Raw genomic sequence first — 19,198 nt, 5'->3', positions numbered from 1 at the left:
TAAGCTACCACTTCACAGCTCGAACTCTTCCAACCCTGCGCACAACAGACTGGGACCACTACAGATCCTTGCTCAGCGACATGTTAGATCCACACCGGATAATAGAAACAACTGAAGACATAGACGCCACCACTGCGTCCCTTACCGCAGCAATCAACTCAGCCTTTGCCATCGCATCTACCACCTCAACAACGACCCATCCAACACACCAGACCACTCCGGAAGAACGACGCACCACAGCCTTGATCCACCTGAACCGTTGGGCCCGAAAGCAGTGGCAACATACCAGAATTCCCCAGTACATAACACTTTGGAACCATCTTGTTTCCAGGGTCAGGAAAAAGCTTCTTCGAATAAAAATCAGAGACTGGAATCTCCACCTCCAGGAGCTAGAGGCACGCAGCAGGCAATTCTGGAAGTTAGTGAAAAACATCACAAGACCAGCAGCTAACTCCAGAACACTCACACTTCAAACTCCACAAGGAATAATCCATGAACCGGAAGAACAGGCAGATCTTTTCACCCAGACCCTGGAAACCACCTTCCAGATCAACGCTACCAATACCTCAGTAACCACTTCTGCAGCACTATTCAGATTAGGGGTGTTCGGAATTCGATTTCGTATTCCGTAATTTGGAATTCATCTAATTCCCGAATGTTCCGGAGTTCCGGAACGTTTCGAAATTCCGGAACGTTTCGAAATTCCGGAATATTAGTTCGAAGTTTGAATATAAAAGTTCGAAACAGTCCTGAGGCAATGGTTCTCAAACATTATTACAAGGCTTTAATCCCACAAATTTACTCGCAAATACTTTCTCGTTTTCACTTTGGTATCTATGGAATATAGTAGAAACATGTCTTAAACAGTTATGCATTCTCGTATTTACAATTATTGGAATAAAGTACAGCATTTTATCTTTATCTTTTACATTTTTTTCAATCATTGCCACTTTGTATTTTGAAGTACCAACAAGGAAACAATTTACATGTTTGGCATTTTAATTCCAAAGTATTTGTTTTACTATTAAGCAAACAATACAAGAGCACACGAAACATTTGTAGTCATGTCATTTGGAATTATATTAATGAATTTTTAATCTAAAGTACAAGGAGTACACATGAGTAATACATAATTGTGAAAATTTTGACAACTGAAACCCTGAAATGGTATAACTGATGCTACCTGAGACGTCATCAAATAATGCAACAAAAATGTAAATGTAAATTACTATTGAAAGAAAAAGCAAAATTTCTGTGCTACAAAATAATACTATTAGAGAACAGTGATGTGGATAAAATATTATAAGAGCATGTATTAAATGTCAATTTTCATATAAATGCTCAGATGATTTTTTTAAAAATTAGGGGAAAGTAGGCTTTAGACGATATTAGACAAGGCAATTATGTATGCAAAATTAGGAGACATGCATTCAAATTATTTCCTGAAATAAAAATTAGAATTCAATTTTCCATGGTAGATTGCACATGTTCTATCTCCGAACAAGGTGAAATACGTGCAATTTACTATGGAAAGTTGAATGTTAATTATTATTACACGAAATAATTTGAACGCATGACTCTTAGCATGCAAGATTGCATAGAAAATTGCATCGCATAAAATGGGCTTTAGGGACTTTTAGCTTAACAAACTTCTTTTATCTCATTGATCTTTTTTATCTGATTTATTTGAGAAATCAGGAGAAAGAAAGTTTTCGCCAACTTTTCTACTCAAGGAAAGTAAGACATCAATTTTTGTAAAGATCAATTTACGCGAAGTACGAATACTTTTAATGTGAATATTAACATTTACGAAATGATTTCTTTCATTTTTAACTTTTACCATCGCTACTCACAATTTCGGGTATACTAATTGAACATTTACCTTTCTTGTTGTTAGTTAGTCATTGGTGCAGACCCTTTCATCTGAATGCATAACTACCCTTCATATTGCAGCTTTGTATGAAAATGTACATATTCTGTTGGCTTGTATCAATGCAATTGTTTAAAGAAAGTAACATGCTTTTACATCAGAATTTCACAAAATTGATAATATATTGGTGATTAATACAATTTCTCAACAAACCAAATTTAAATGTTTTTCACTCACACAATTCATTTATCACCTTGCATAAAATTTTGATTAGTAGAGTTAGAACTAATCTTCATACGTACTTCTTAGTATTTAACTGATAGACACCTTTATTTAGTTAGTTATTCAAATAAGTGTCGCAGGACAAGAAAAGAGTAGCGCGTACCTGTAAATAATTATAAGATATTATGTAAAGTTTGCACCTCTATTCGATGTACTCTCGTTGTACATTTTGACAAGTTATGCAAATAATGCTTGATAAAGCTTTCATTAAAAAAAAAAAAAAAAAAAAAAAGCAGTAGCATCATGATTATAGAAGTTACAAAAAACATTAAACAGTAATCCCTTGTTCTAAGAAATCTTTTGCTGTTTGCAGCATGCAGTATACTAAATACAATACAAGCGATGCATTAATAATTTTAGCTTTGCGTGATTTGAACCTGAAATATGAAATACTGATTCTAGTTTCCAAAAAGTTCATGTAACATCAATAATAATGCATATTTTTACATAATACTGACAGCAGCATAATAATTGTACATTTTTATTTCAGACTATCCTATCCTTTTAATTACTGAAAATCGTGTTTTCTTTTAAATGATTCTCTGCCCCTCCTTCAGGAACTTATACTTAACAATGGCCATACATCAAAAGATATGCAGTTCAATTTCTTATTAGGGTTGCCTCGTATAAATGGAAAAGGTAGTCGGTATTCATTTAAAAAAGAATATACAAAGTGGTTTATAAAAAAAGGTGTTTCTCGGAAGATAAACCAAACTAAAGGGAAGAACTAGCTCGAATTTCTATGTTCCGATTTCTGCAACAAAATCACGGAATTTATACTGAATCACTTATGATTGAGACTTTATGGATAACCAGACAAAGTTTCAAATCTTATGCGCAATCGTTCACAGTGAACGGATCTAGAGAATGAAACAAACCAGTTGCCGTGGACCAAAACTCCTTCCTTCAGCACAGCGGAATCAATATCCAGTTTCAAAGCTAAGCTTTGCGCACACCTCTCAGTTCGGGGTAACAGCAAAAATTATTTTTTCAATAAGAAGTTCCGGAATGTTTCGAAATTCCGGAATGTTTCGAAATTCCGGAATTCCGGAACGTCTTGAAACTGTGTTCCGATTCCGGAATTGGAATTTCCGTTCCGAAAAATTCAGGAATCAGGAACAGCCCTAATTCAGACCTTATCACCACATCCGAACAGAAGACCCACTTCCACCAGAAACCCTCACCACACCGAGGGAGATACAAGCAATCATCAAAAGGATCAACGCACACCGGGCTCCAGGTCTAGTCCGAGTGACGCCGCAGGCACTGAAGCACCTCCCAAGAAAGGCCCTGGTCCTACTCTGTAAATTGTGCAACGCCATAATGAGAACCGGACACTACCCAGAAGCCTGGAAAGAAGCAAAAGTCATAATGCTGGCCAAACCAGGAACGACAAGAACAAACCCGGCCAACTACAGCCCTATCAGCCTGCTCTCACATACCAGCAAGGTGTTTGAAAGAGTACTGCAGAGCAGACTACAGCAGTTCAACGAAGATCACGACATCATCCCGGACCACCAGTTCGGCTTCCGGAAAGGACACTGCGCGGAACAGCAGCTGGTACGGATGGTAGAGAAGATATGTGACAGATTTAACGAGGGAGGCCACACCTTGGGGCTTTTTCTCGACATAGAGAAAGCATTCGACAAGGTTTGGCACGAAGGACTCATCCACAAGATGGTGCTCCAGGGAACTCCCCACTACCTTCTGAGGACCATCAAATCCTTTCTACCGGGAAGAACCTTCCGTGTCGCCCATGCAGGACACCTAACACTCCCCAGACCTATCCTAGCAGGAGTCCCCCAAGGATCTTGCCTATCCCCAACCGTCTACACAATGTACACGGCGGACATTCCCACAACCCCCAACAAGCGGTAGCAACATTTGCAGACGACACGGCAATCTGCCAGCCATGGAAACATCAGATACGCTCAACTATACCTTAGCCGACACGCCCAACTTCTCCAGCGATGGACTGAAGAATGGAAGATTAAAGTCATCCAACAGAAGACCTCCGTGGTAAACTTCACGAGAAACAAAAGAAGGGTTCACGTCAGGATCACCATGGCTGGAATACCCCTCCACAATAGAGAAGATGCCAAATATCTTGGAATAGTCCTGAACAGGAAGCTAACATTTGCACCACACATACATTCCATCGCCAAGAAAGCCAGCCAACGCCATCAAGCCTTGCTACCGCTACTCCTCTCCCCATCCCTCACCCTGAAAACCAAACGCCATATCTATCAGATGAGCATTCGTCTCGTCATGATGTATGCCCACCCTGCATGGCAACACGCAGCAAACACGCACCTCAGACAATTACAAGTCATCCAGAACAGAGTAGCCAGGGCCATCACAGGACACTCGAGAGACACTCGCCTCGAACAATTACATGAAGATTTGGAACTCCCATTTCTAGATGACTACCGAATCCACCGAACAGCCAACTTCTGGAGGACAATCAGAGCCTCGCCACACCAACACATAGCCACCATAGGAACGGCAAATCCAAGAAGACCAATCTACAAGATGCCGCACCCCTAAAGCGCACAACAAATAACATGACATAGGAACAGCAAAAGAGGAGCGCGACAGTTGCGTCCTCTCACAACAAATACGCACACAAAACCACTCGACAATCAACAAAACAAATGTAAGGCAAGTGCTCCGGCCCGGTACTTGAAGCAACAAAGATAAACCGTCAAGAAAAGTATGTATGTATGTATGTATGTAGATCTATCTGTTTTAAGTATACAAAACGCAGCAAGGATGTAGGCTATAGTCTTTTAGATATTATATGAAAACCAAACATACTGCTTTGATCGGCATTCCCAATACCTTTTGGAAATTGTGATCACGATAAACTTGCTAATTAACATAATATTTTGTTAGACACAATATTTTGATATATTCATAACATTTTGATTTTCATTGTCTTTAGTTTTAATGGAACTACTTATGATTTCGAAAAAAAAAAAACATCACATGTGTATCCACTTGCAGAATTATAACCAGTACACTCAGCGTGAACCCACATTGCACATGTGGTACAACGATACCATAACTTATTATCTCGTCCATAATCATCGCACAAGAGACACTTGTCATTTTGTTCAACACCTCGCAGTGTGTTGAACATCATCACTGTTGTCATCACAAAGTTCATCAACTCCTAAATCATCTTCTTCTGATGATGTATCGGGAATAGCATTTCTTCTCAGTTCGTTTCCCTACTCTTCCGTGTATTTGTTTGCTTTTTTCCTTTAATTTTTCACTCTTCCTGGTGGACATTTTCTTCATTTTTCTTTCTTCTAAATGTCCTTTTCTTCGAGTAACTGTCAACATTTCGGAATGTTATTTTCTACAACATTGTTTCTTCTTTGCGGATACAGGCCTACTTGTTGTAGGAGTTGTAGAGATTGGGCTGAAAGGAATATAATCTTGAATACTTGTTTTATTTCTGTCCTGAAATGTGAGAGAATATTCTATAGTTTCACTCTAATTTAGTTACTGTAATTTGTGTTCAGATTCTGAAACTGAGAGTTTTTATCACTTTGCTGAATATCAGTTTCGTTTTCGGATGACGTGGTTGTTTCTTGATCTATGTTTAACCCAATTGCCTCGGAGTCTTTGGCAAATATTTCTCGATACGGATGTACTCTCACAGATGATCATGTTTGTGCATGATTTTCTTAGAGAGATTTGGGGCGGACTGTTCCACTGAAAGCCTACACGATTCAATGAATTTAAGGTCTGCGGTTACGTAAAAACAAAAAAAAACAAAAAAAACTGTGGATATCTGATGTAGTCGTCCATCAGAACTGCCAGAGAAACCTTACGCGTCGTTGTTAACTGCCACCACTTGACATACTGACTCGTTTCTTCCTTCTCTTTCCCCGAAGGGTGTGCTCGCCGAGGGATGTCATCCCTTATGCGTGACGGGCTAAATGGCAACAGATGTCGAAAGCCAGGTACTCTTCAGGACAGGTACTCCCACAACACCTTAGAGGAGCAATCTCGTACTACAAGCACATGATGTGCAGGAGTACAAATACGGTTATTTGTGGGTGTTCCCTCTATTAAATTATTATTTTACTGAAAATCCCTATTTTCATTTCAATAGCTTCAGGTTTCAGCCGAAATTTAGCACCTCCACACAATACTTTTTACATTTTTTAAGCTAGGTTGGATAGAAATAGAATATTTTTTTAAAGAAAAGTTGTATGAAATGTTGTATATAACCATAGAATTGCCCACAAATTCCTATTGCACACGTTCAAAGCTTAATTTAAATCAATCTTGATGCAGTGTATTATTATGTCTAACCATCCTCCATGAACAATAATATGATAGTTAACACAAGTTTGTTCTCTAAGACTTCACCATGCTGATTTACTTTTGGCACACCACTCGAAATAATTATTGAAAAAAATATTTTTTCCACTAATTTGCTTCTTATTGCCCCATAAAAGTTTTACGCTGCGCGACATGAAAATATCTTATTTTTCATAGATAAAATCCAAGGGAACAACAAAATTGTTGAAAAAGTAGAATTATTTTACGATTTCCGTATAAATACGCCATTGGATGTATGGTATGACTAGTGATGGGTAAATTCCCGGGAAGATATTTTTCGGGAATATTCCCGGGAAGATTCCCAAAATGGGAATTTATCCAGGAATTTATGTTCAATCAGAAAGAAAATTGCATTCTATTACTATATTATGATTTCAAGGTTGAACTAATTTTTATATCACAGCATATTATTACTGTTGTCCACAGAGGATTCTTTAAAATGTATATTCTGAACGGTACCATGTTACTTTATTAACAATTTATTAGGCTTGTGTATAGCCCGCTCCCCCCAGTTCTTTGTCACCGGAACTGGAAGAGTCACTACTACTACTTATATCGAGAACAGAACCCAACCAACCCCTGCGGGGCTTCTAACCCGTTCCTACTACTACTACTAATATTGCTACTAACTACTACTACTACTACTACTACTACTGCTACTACTACTACCGCTACTACTACTACTACTTATACTAAAACTTCCTTACATTTACATCTTAAATCTTTATAACATGCGATTCCGATTCATTATGAACTAGTATGAATCGTTAGAATCACTATGATTCGTTAAAAATCACTGGGGGGAGCGGGCTATACTCAATCCAAATTATATAGTAACAGTTTAAATTTATGTGTAAGTGGATTTGCTGAACTTGACTATATTGCTGATATTATAAACACATTAAATTTATAAATGTTATAAACTAATTAGATTGGGTAAATGCTAGAAGATACATGTCTCACCAATTTATGTTCACAAAATTTGCAAGATACTTACTTATCTTTATATTTTAGAACGTAATATTGCCATACACAACCTTTCATTCTACCATTTCTCGAAATTCCATACGTTAATTTACATGTGAAAGAAGTCCGAGTACTTCTTCAGAAATTCGAGTCAGAGAAAGGAAACAGACCGACTTCTATTACTAATGGTGGTTCAGAGTTTATTAATAGTACTTCATCTCTATTTCTACATAATTCTAAATTACTTTACAAAATGGTTCCTTTTCATCATTTGTAAATTAGTACTTTGCTAATTTTGGCTGTTCTTTAGCATTGGGGGCCAGATTTGCACCTACTTTTTTGCGATATTCTATTCCGATGCGTTTGTTTTATGCTTTCATACGCTAAGTTATGTTACCAACATTAAATTATTTAGAGATCAGAGACAAAGCATTGGCACACATGACAAGTTTACTACAGTTTGAAATTGGACTAGCAGTATGAGTATAGTTTTTTTTTTCATTTACATTTACTGAGTGTTTTATTTATCATTAGTATTATTGAATGTATCATTTTATGTTGTTATTTGTATCTTGTATCTTATTTGTGTCTTTATTTTTTTCCTTTCTTTTCTTTGTAATTATGACAAGGGTTAGGTGGCAGAGCAGCCTCCGGCTGAACCTCGCCCGCTGAAATAAAGAGAAATTCAATTCAATTCAATTCAATTCAAATTCAGACAGCGTTGCAGAGCGAGCGTTAGCGAATGAAGGTGGGATAGAGCCCCGCATGGCACGTTGTTTTCTATCTTCGTTACCAACAATTCACTTTCTTTTTCACATAAATCACTTCCACTTACCTTTCCGTTTTGTACAAGTCAGCTACTGCCAGGGGCGGATCCAGGACCGACTTCTGGGGGGGGGGGGGCAGTGGGTTGTCATAATTACTACTTTTAAGGGCTCCAAACTCTGGGATGGATTTTATTTATATATATAAAATAAGAAAGTTTCCTCTTCTGGGGGGGCGATCCCCCCTTGGATCCGCCCCTGCCTACTGCCCTAAAAAAAGTGCTCGATACTTTCTTGGCTACTTGAACATCACTATCAACTCATTTCTTATGTAAATAATCCTAATTTTGCTAGTTTTGACCCCCCGAATTCTTAAAAATTACCTTACTTTTTAGTGCAAATGAAAATGGAACAAAAAATTATATTATTAGTTATATAAAGTACAGTCAAAGAATTTTAAATTTTTTAACTGCCAAATTCTTTAAAACCTAGAATTAAATCATAATATATTAAAATAAAGTAATTAGTCATATTTTTCTTATAATTTGGAAGATAAAGTAAAGAAATGGAAATAAATTCCTTCCCGGGAATTTATAGGCCAGGGAAAAAGACCCGGGAATATTCCCATTTTTAAATTCCTTCCCACCGGGAATATTCCCACTGCCCATCACTAGGTATGACACTAAAGTGCAAAAAACCTGTGCTAATTGTCCACTAAAAAGCATGAACGCTATCTAATCGAGTTAGGGCAGGGCCAAGCTGGTGGGCATGGAAAAACCGCAAGGGTGCGTCCGAAGGAAGACGGCGACGATGAGTATACACGTAGACGAGGGTAGTGAAAAGAAGTGTGTTTTGGCAATGATACGAGTTTCAATAATACTTGTCATAGTTTCATACTAGTAACGCTCCACTTATAAACATAAAAATCTAGCTTCTGTACACTGTGCAGAAATACACCTCCGGTTGAAAATAGTATGTAATAGAGTCATTTTTCATATGCACGCAGTTATTTTGTCTGTCGTAAAGCACTTGTAATGATTTTACACCAGTAACCCTACACTTGTAAACGTCAAGCACAGCTGTATTACTGTGTATTTAATTCTGTCGCCTGCAGAAATTTGTTACTTATAAATATGTCCTTTCATAGAAAGTATTGAATTTTACCTGTAAATCTTCTAAAATGTGATGTGCCAAAACTACACCAGCACTTATTTCAATATAGAAATTTCGTGACTAATATAATTGTCATTTACAAAATTTTAGATTTATAAAATCAAATAGAGTATAATACCTGCAGTCTTGTGAAATAAACTAAATAATTGCTCCGAGGATAGATTATGGAGCATATAAAATGTATTCTCCATTCCAGAAGAAAAAAAGGTTAAAAAAAACTTCGGTACACCAAGTAAATAAGGAAATATATTACATTTCGAACGTTTATTGCTATTAACTTTAGTCAAACACAAGTTTCGAGACTAGAAAAAAAACTAGTACCATGAAACAAGTTTGAATTCTCAAACTGAGCATATGATAACGACTTATTTTACTGAAGAAAGGTGTTTTTAATAACCTCTAATTTAACAACCGAAACCTGAAGGTAAATTGAAGGAAATTAATAGTAATGTATCTAAAATTTTTTTGAGTTATTTGATTCAGAATTTTGTGACGAGTTACAATATGTTTTAGTTCGTACTATAAGTATTGAATATGAAAATAATCAATCAATCAGATCACTATCAATATACGTTTTTTATATGAATTTTAGCTTGGTTACAATCAAATGCAAAACATAAACAATAATTATATAGACAGTCTAATATATAATATATGCCTGCAAGTTTACTTTTGGCGCACCACTCGAAATAATTGTTGAAAAATTATAATTTTTTTCATCATCTTCTTATTGCCTTCTAAAAGATTTGTGCTGGGAGATATAAAAATACGCCAATTGGCATAGGTAAAATTCAATGGGATCACCAGAAGTAGTTGTTGAAAAATTGCAATTCTTTCTGGATTTGCTCATAAATAAGGCTTCCAGGTGTATGGCATAAAAACTACAGGGCAAAAATATGCCAAACTGTGTTAGGTGGCCACTATAAGCACGAACGCTACCTAACCGAGTCAGTGTAGGGCGAAGCTGGTTTTCCCGTGTAGCAGCGCGGGGTGAATTCCGAAGGCAGGCGCGTCAGCGATGGTGGGTATACGCGTAAGCGAGAAAAGTGAAAAGAAGTGGGTTTTGGCAAAGATAAGAGTTTCAATAGCACTTGTAATGGTTTCATACTAGTAACGCTCCACTTGTAAACATAAAATACAGCTTCTGTACACTGTACACAAATACAGCGCTCGTGGAAAATAACATCTAATAGAGCCATCTTTCATATGCACTCAATTATTTTATCCATTACAAAGCACTTGCAATGATTTTACAATTGTAACCCTACACTTGTAAACTTGTAAGAAAAAGGTTATTACTTTGTATAAAATTCTGCCGCCTGCAGAAATGTGTTCCTTATGTCTGTTCTTGCAAAATATTCAATTTTACCTATAAATTTTCCAAGATGTGGTGCGCCGAAACTACACAAGCACCAAAATATGTACATATGGAGATAGCGGGATTAAGGGGGCTTAGGGAGCAACAGCCTCGGGATTCCAGGGGGATAGAGGCCTACACTCTGATCAAAACCTTAATTTGCTATCTGAAAAGAATCATGAAGATACAATCATCTTCATAAAATAAAATATGACCAAAAATATGAAACATATTCCCTTAACTTTCCTATTGTACTTTCATTGAGGTGTGTTAGGTAAAGTAAGCAGGGGCCACATATTTTTTCTAGTCCAGGGCCTCCAGATGTGTTAATCCAGCAATGTATATGGGTACTAATTTCGTAAAGCCCCTCTAGTTTGTACAACACACTTTCAGAAAGTTTAGGTTAGTCTCGGTTAATTTAGGATAGTTTACATTACATTAGATTAGATTGGTTATGTTTAGTTTACCATGACACAAGTAATTTAACCCCATATATGAACCAATGGATAATCTTCTGCTCATGGAGGTCTCGGACTAGACCCACATGAAAAGTTTTCAACGTTGTATTACTACTTTATTTGTTGTTATTTTAATATAATTTACTTAGAATTACCCCTCTTTCATTTCCGTTGTTCCCTCTTAACTGTTTATTGCAATTATTTCTTATTTTCACGCTTCCTTTGCCCTTCACTACAAACATTCATTTATATTGTATTACTGCGCAAAATTAGTATTTTCCAACTATTAAGTTTTGCAAAGTCCACAATATTCAGAAATAACCAAAATAATGAACCTCAACTTCTTATGTTTCCAACCAGTACTATAAATAACAATATACCTATCTAGAATATTATGAAAATAAACTTTTATAGAGAAAGCTCTTCCGTGGCTAAGCGGTTAGCATACGCGCCTTTGGCGTGGGAGACCCGGGTCGCTTCCCGGCGGGAGCTCATGTGGTTCGGATTCCACATTAATCAGTAGGTCCACGCTGATAGTCTCGCTGCTGAAAGGGACGTTAAACTCAAAATCAACTCAACTCAAACTTTTATAGACATACATGACGGCATAGCCCGCTATCAAATACATGTCCCTAAAATATCAGAAGTTTACGAATGCGAAAACACTTCTTTCTTGTACTAGATTGCCACATAAAGGGATGAATATGAACTTCTCTTAGGAAGAAATACACTCTTACTGCCTTAGAAACTGTTTCTTAAGGGATAATTGTGTTAATGGGTGTAGATTGTCTTTAGGAGGACCGATTGTAACTACAGCGCGTGCATATATTGCATAAAAACTACAGTGCATAAAACACGAATCAACTTAAGCCATCTTCTGCTAGATGGTCACTAAAACACGAATCTAACTGACTCATGGCAAAACCGCAACAGTGGTTCCGAAATGTAAAGAGAGGGAACGTCCGTAAGGACCAGGCGCGTCAACAACGGTGGGTGTACCTATAAATGAAGTAGTAAAAAAACACTTTATATGGCATAAAAAACACATGTCTTGTGCGCGGCACAGCTTTGCAATATTTTTATAATCACTTTGTACCAAGAAATCTAAATAATATTCTACAATTCATTCTAGAAATAATATTTTACAATTCTACATCTCATTTACACCAAGGAGAATTATGTTGAAGTATTTTGTAAAGCAGTACCTATAGCAATCAATGTTTTAAATCTTCGGGCACTTGTATAATAACTTAAAAATATGAAAGCTCCAGAGAAGTAAAGGAATATACAATAAGGAAAGAATTAGTTTAAGTTAATAAAATGACTCTCATCAGTTGACTTAACAATAGTAACTTATCCCTTATTTTGGTGATTTACCGTCCTTTTCGGAAGGTATTTTATGATTTATAGGCAGGGAATTGTCTGGGGTCGGCTATGACGAACGTAATGGAAATAGTAAGTGAAGAAGGGCGAGAAAGGAGATGACGGAGCCTAAGGGCAAGGACAATCTGGCAAACTTACCTTCATCGTTTCAGTAGGCCAAATTGTTGGCGACTCTAGTGAACGACCGATTATTATACAGTAATTGCGAGTACTGTATTGCTTATTTAAATACTGTATTAGTATACAGTCTTACTTATTTAAATACGAGGTTGCAAATTACACATACAACCGAAACCATTACGATTGCCATATCTGGAACATATGATCGTATTCACTAAACCTTATTGTATTATCACATAGAGAAGAAACGTATACGGCGTAGATCTACGTAAAAACGTAAGTTACATGCGTAAATTCTGAAGTTTTCGGACTTTACGTACGGGTAACATCCTGCAGCAAACGTAGGTTATAACTGAAAACGTATGTTTTATAATACCTTCCGTATAAGTGTTCCATCTATACTTACTTACCATATGAAAGAAACAACTTTATATAGGTGGTAAAGATCTTACACACAGGTGAACGTATATAACATAGCTGACGTATGCAACAAAGTATACGTATGTAATTTACAGAAGACTGTTAGGTGCACGCATCTTCCAGCGAAATGATGTAACATCTAAGCATGGAAAGGACTGTACGTATGTAGCATGTGGATAACATATACTCCGTACAGATTTCCGTAGTAAACATAACGATTCCGTCTATTTGTACAATACACCACTGTCTTTATTTGTCTCACGTCAATGTACTCTCTTCCATCTCTAAAGCCAGTAGCGTACGCAGGAATTTATTTTGAGGGGTCCAAATCAATATGAGGGTATTTTATATTAAAATTCCTAGAATTGCCCCTAAAATTAGGCTAAATTTACATAAAAGTCTAAATTTCGGGGGGGGGTCCGGACCCCCAGGACCCATCCCCTGCGTACGTCCCTGCTTAGAGCCCTCAGTTTTACAACAAAGTTGGTATGTACTATTATTTACAGTAGCAATTATAGTAAAACAACAAGAAAATTTTTAATGTCTTCCAGGCGAATTCATAATCTATGAGGAAAAATGTTGCAAAGTTGAAACCTTTTAAGTTTCCTTTACAAATTATGTCTCAGAACATTTTGGTAACATAGTCTTTGAGTCATTTACTAAAAATGACTTGAAATAGAATAAAATATATTGAATCCCAACTCAAAATTATGAGCTGTTTAAAACACATGCGATATACTTATGTACCAGGTTACGGTGTTGGCATCCACCCTCCATTCTAACCCTACATATGCCGATGAATGTGACCATTTAAAGGCAATCATTCTACTTTTTTACATGTAACATAATGAGTAACGAATTTTGAGTAATAAAAATGAAATTCCAGTAGTTTCTGTTAATATTCGAGACGAGACCGAGAGTTTCGAGACTGGACTTGGACTCGTATAAAAATATTAATTTCTGTCTCAGTGAAGTATCGGCTAAATCTAGACGAGTCTTGTCTCGGTCTATAAGAGCAGTGCCGGTCCTGGGTTCGAGTTCCGGATGTCCGTGTTCGAAGCGTTAGATATGAGGTCTGTTCCTGTGACGAAAGCCAGATATAATAATATTGGGATTCGAACCTTGGATCTCTTTTAGAGTCTTCTTAAGAACATCATTCATTTGTGAAAGACTAATAGATCCAATAAGGAACTGGCAAATAAACAAATAGTCTCACTCCCACGGTCCTAGGATTCGGGCGTTAAACGTATCAGAGGCATAAGCCGTATAACCACCATTGCTGTTGCGTCAGCTCCGAGATACACTGGTCGGTACCTGTAAAAGAAGTACAAGTGGGGCAGCCATGCATGATTCACGCCAGATGGATAGTGAGAGACGAAAGTAATGTTTGTTCTCCACTGCTTAAAAGTACCTTACCTGTTTGGTTCTACTCTAAGCCATGTACACTATTAAAAGGTAATATTTTCCATTTGCTGAGAAAGAGATAATATGGATCACACACTTTGAAATTATTAATATTATTTTCACTGCATATTAAAAAAGGAAATATTTGCGAAACATTTATATTTAACTTTAAACTTCACTGAATATAAAACATTTACAAACATATGAGAACACAAACACAAGATTTCACTTAAACGAAAAGATGGCCCAATCACTGCGACATACGAACCGATGCGTAAGCGAAATAATACGCGAAATTTCGACCGAACGAAAGTGATGAATCGGTTAGTGGCTATGCAGTTCACTACAGAAACTTCACTTCGATCGCTGTATAAAGTTCACAGAACATATTTGTTTCCATTAGGCGGCGGGAAAACTATTCTTTGAACATTAGACTATCAGGATTTACGTAGTATGAATTCATTACATTCTTCCTGTTGATTACACTCGTACTTGATACAGATTAATTTTTGAGAATGGAAGTTCAGTACGTTGCGCTAGCTTGACATTGTAAAATATTCTAATTTTCACCTTTTGGAAAGAATAATACTCTCTCTTTTGAGAGTTCTTAGAAGATTTTATTTGTGTGAAAACTACTAACACACTTTCGCACTTCACATCTTGGAAAGGAATAAATATCCTCTCTTGCAATCCTTGTCCTGTGTCGCATAGTTGCCAGTTAGCGGCGCAAGAATACACTGACAAACTAAAATATAGTTCGTAGAGAACATTAAGTTTTTGCTTTATTATATTGTTAATAATATATAATAAATGGTCCATAGGTTAATAGAAATCACATTAAAACACTGATTGTTCCAATAAGTTGTAAAATTGACGATTATTAATAATTTTTACATTGTCATGTAAAAATCTGTCATCGTCATGAGGGCTTGTGCGTGGGCGTTTACAACGAGAGTAGCTAAATTTTTCCTCCAAATATGGGCTGACGGGAGGAAGCAAGACTGTCTAGAAAAGTGAGGTACCTTTTGGGTGACAAATTCTTAAGTATTGTTCTCCTCCAACTGTTAGCTGATTGCATTATATTTCTAAGAATTGACGCTGGGGAAATACGAGGGTTGGTTTAAAAATCCAAGCCAATCCATACTGTTATAGGTCTCGTCCGATTTATAAACGTCATACTCAATATTGTCTCGAAATTTCGAGACAATACGAGACCGAAACTTGTCTCGCTAGCATATTGCTTTCGCGCTCGACCCTACCCATAAGAACTACAACACGTTTTTGATTGGTTGGAGTTATCTGTTGGCCCGCCCCATTGGTACATATATTAATCAGAGTTGCATCAGCCAAGTGTGACGCCACGTGGTATTATTATGTGGGAAAGGTAGAATAAAACGAGCCTGCCTGCATCTGTCGTTTGATTTGTGCTATATTTATGCTACGTGGCGAGAAACGGATCTAATCGCTCCAATCGAGCAGAGCCGTGTATTTAACTCCTATGGCTAGAGTCGAGCATGATTAAAATATATGCCTCACGCTACCATTTCTGTGCATAACTGTGCGACGTTAAACTAAAATAAAAAATATGATAAAATAGCATGTAATATTCTTTTTTCTGTTAAACTAGTACTTATTGTAATAAGTATAAGTACTATCATCAAAATTGTCAATGGGAATCCACGGTTGTGAATAATACCTGAAAACATACATAGCATAGCACCTCGGCGAATGACTTATTTCTCAAGTCAAACGTTTATGAAACTTATTACATCTGCCCTCTTCCCAGATAACACGTACGTGTACGACACATATGCCCTATCCATGCATAAGCCGTACATGTGCACATGTGCATTTGTGTGGATGATGAACACATACATAACCCGTGCATAAGCCGTACACGTGAATTTGCGTGGATGAAGCACACATACATAACTCGTGTATGTGCACATGTGCATTTGCGTGGGTTATGCACACGTACATAACCAGTGACTAAGTCGTGCATGTGCACATGTGCATTTGCACGGATAAAGCACACATTTATATAACCAGTGCCTAAGCCGTTACGTGCACCTGTGCATTTGCGTAGATGAAGCACACGTACAGAACCCGTGCTTAAGCCGTTATGTACACATGTGCATTTGCATGGATGCAGCGCACGTACGTAACCCGTGCTTAAGCCGTTATGTGCACATGTGTATTTGCATGGATGAAGCACACATTTATAAAACCCGTGCTTAAGCAGTTATGTACACATGTGCATTTGCATGGATGCAGCGCACGTACGTAACCCATGCTTAAGCCGTTGTGTGCACATGTGCATTTGCATTGATGAAGCACAGATTTATATAACCCGTGCTTAAGCCGTTATGTACACATGTGCATTTGCGTGGATGAAGCGCACGTACATAACCCATGCTTGAGCCGTTCATGTGCACATGTGCACTTGCGTGGATGAAGCACATTTAAATTACCGGTGCTTAAGCCGTTGTGTGCACATGTGCATTTGCACGGCTACTGCACGTGTGTATGAGACGTCCATAATACCGTGCAAGTGTATACTTTTACTTTCATTCTTTTACTCTCATTCTCATCAACATTATAAAGTAACCTCCATTTTTGGTAGGTGTCGTTTTTCCTCCAGGCGGTGTTATAGAGACTTTTCGACGAATGATAGCTGAATGATTGTAAAAACTCCATAACGTCCGCTGGCTAGGATACAAGATCAACAGGTAACAGCACTGTACCGATGTAATTACTGTCAGACAGTTCATAGGTTTACAAAATTATTTTCGTGACCGATTACAGCAGAATATGTTGCGTTATTTGTTGCTTGGCAAACGTGCCAAAGATACTACCTAAAGCTTTGCTCGTTGCATATAATAAACTCCAAAAGTACAATTCTCACCGACAATTATCAGTTACTTGTTATATAATTTGAAGGTGATGTCTTTGGTGTTGTCTCCATCAGTTCCTGAATCGCCCCAGGAACAGTAGATAACTTGCATTCGTCTGTACTAACAAATACCTTGTGATGTGGCGTTCAGAGCACTTCGTTTCATCTTCATCTACTTCTCTCCATATTGCCTCCTGTACCATATTCATTCCAGTTTTGCACTCGTCTTACCTCCGCACTACATGGTAATAAACTTATTATTTTCTACAATATTGCTGTCTCATGCTTATTGTATGCTTGTACTTCATTAGATGTTATTGTCACCATTTCATCCCCTCTCTGTATATATGTATTTAATAAATAAATAAATATTATATACTTGTGCACCTCTTAGACCGACCACATTAAACTGCAAACTACATTTTATATAAAGCACTTCCCCGAGGAAAGGGCAAAACCCTTTAGCGGGACGACGGACAAAAAAATCTTTGGTGTTATAAATGGTGTTACTGCGTAAGCCACCAAATATATAAACTCTTTTTTTCGTTGCATCTCGAATATGCTTTTATATCACCTCTGCACTACGAGAAAATCACGTGTGTCCTACATGTAAGTCATCTGGGTACTGCGTGTAACTTCTCTGTCCTACATGTAAATCACCTGGGTATTGTGTGTCAATCACTTGTGTGCTACGTGTAAATCACCTCTGTCGTACATGTAAATCATCTGGGTACTGCGTGTAAATCACCTGTGTGCTACGTGTAAATCACAGCTGTCCTACATGTAAATCACCTGTGCACTACATGTAAATCGAATACGTGCTACTTGTAAATCACCTGCGCGGTAGGTGTAAATCACTTGTGCAGGATGTGTACGTGTGCATTGCACATGTCCTGTGCACGTGAAGATGTTAAATAGGACTTGTGACGTATATGTGCATCACATATACAGGCGTGCATTTATACAGATGATGCACATGTTGCATCCGTGCAATTGTACACCTTGTCTCAAAAAGGTTGAGCGCATTCTTTATTGGTGTTTTGAGGCAAAAATTTTCAAAGTCCAGCTTCGGGTATCTTCGGAAAAAAGTAAACCAGGTTCGAACCTCCAAGCCAACCTTTGCAATTGGGAAAAAGTTTGCAGATGTGTTTTTCTTCTTTTAAATAGATTTATAATAAGACTTGTTACCAAGTGTAGAAAAAAAGCAACATTGATTGAAATACTTAATGATACAATATTTCGAAATCTTGTATTAATGTCAGCACTGCTTGTTTGTCATTTAGCTCTCCACATGTAATTGAACAATTAGATACGTTAAAGAATCTTTCCATATGTAAAAGAATGCTCAAAGTTAAGACATAGAACATAATTATCGCCTGAGTACTAAAATAAAAGTCAAAGTAGAACAAAAACAGCGTAATGGCATAATTATGTTTAGAACCGTTATATATGTTTCGCTAGAAGCATGCTTCCGAAAGTCCTTGTGTTAGCTCACTGGTAAGCTGTCGGATTTTAAATCTGAAGGTTACCAGTTCAATCCCCATCTGGGTTAGTGATGTTTTTTTATGAAATTGTATTTTCCGCAATGAATGAAAAAATATATAAAATAATTACATTAAAACATACCAGTTGTATATATATATAACATAATCATTGCAGAACATAGTAATTATTATGTTTAAAATATAATATCTGAGATAGGTAGGTGTTCACAGTAGGTCGGTATTATATATGAGAATGTTAAATACA

General features: G+C 37.1%; 1 protein-coding gene across 2 annotated transcripts in view; it reads left to right on the top strand.

Annotated features, from left to right (window-relative positions):
* Positions 1-9,624: 9,624 nt before the first annotated feature.
* LOC145692724 (Na(+)/citrate cotransporter-like) overlaps positions 9,625-19,198 on the top strand; it is a 122,860-nt gene continuing 113,286 nt past the window's right edge. For both annotated transcript variants that reach the window (XM_081768149.1, XM_081768148.1), the window contains exon 1: positions 9,625-9,838. The gene's annotated coding sequence lies outside the window, so the exon portion shown is untranslated. The remainder of the gene's footprint in view (positions 9,839-19,198) is intronic.

This window comes from Thermobia domestica, chromosome 8 (assembly GCF_964235325.1).
Source record: "Thermobia domestica chromosome 8, izTheDome1.hap1.1, whole genome shotgun sequence".
Lineage (NCBI taxonomy): Eukaryota > Metazoa > Arthropoda > Insecta > Zygentoma > Lepismatidae > Thermobia > Thermobia domestica.
The sequence above is the reverse complement of the archived record's forward strand: the minus strand, read 5'-3'. Positions and strand labels throughout refer to the sequence as shown.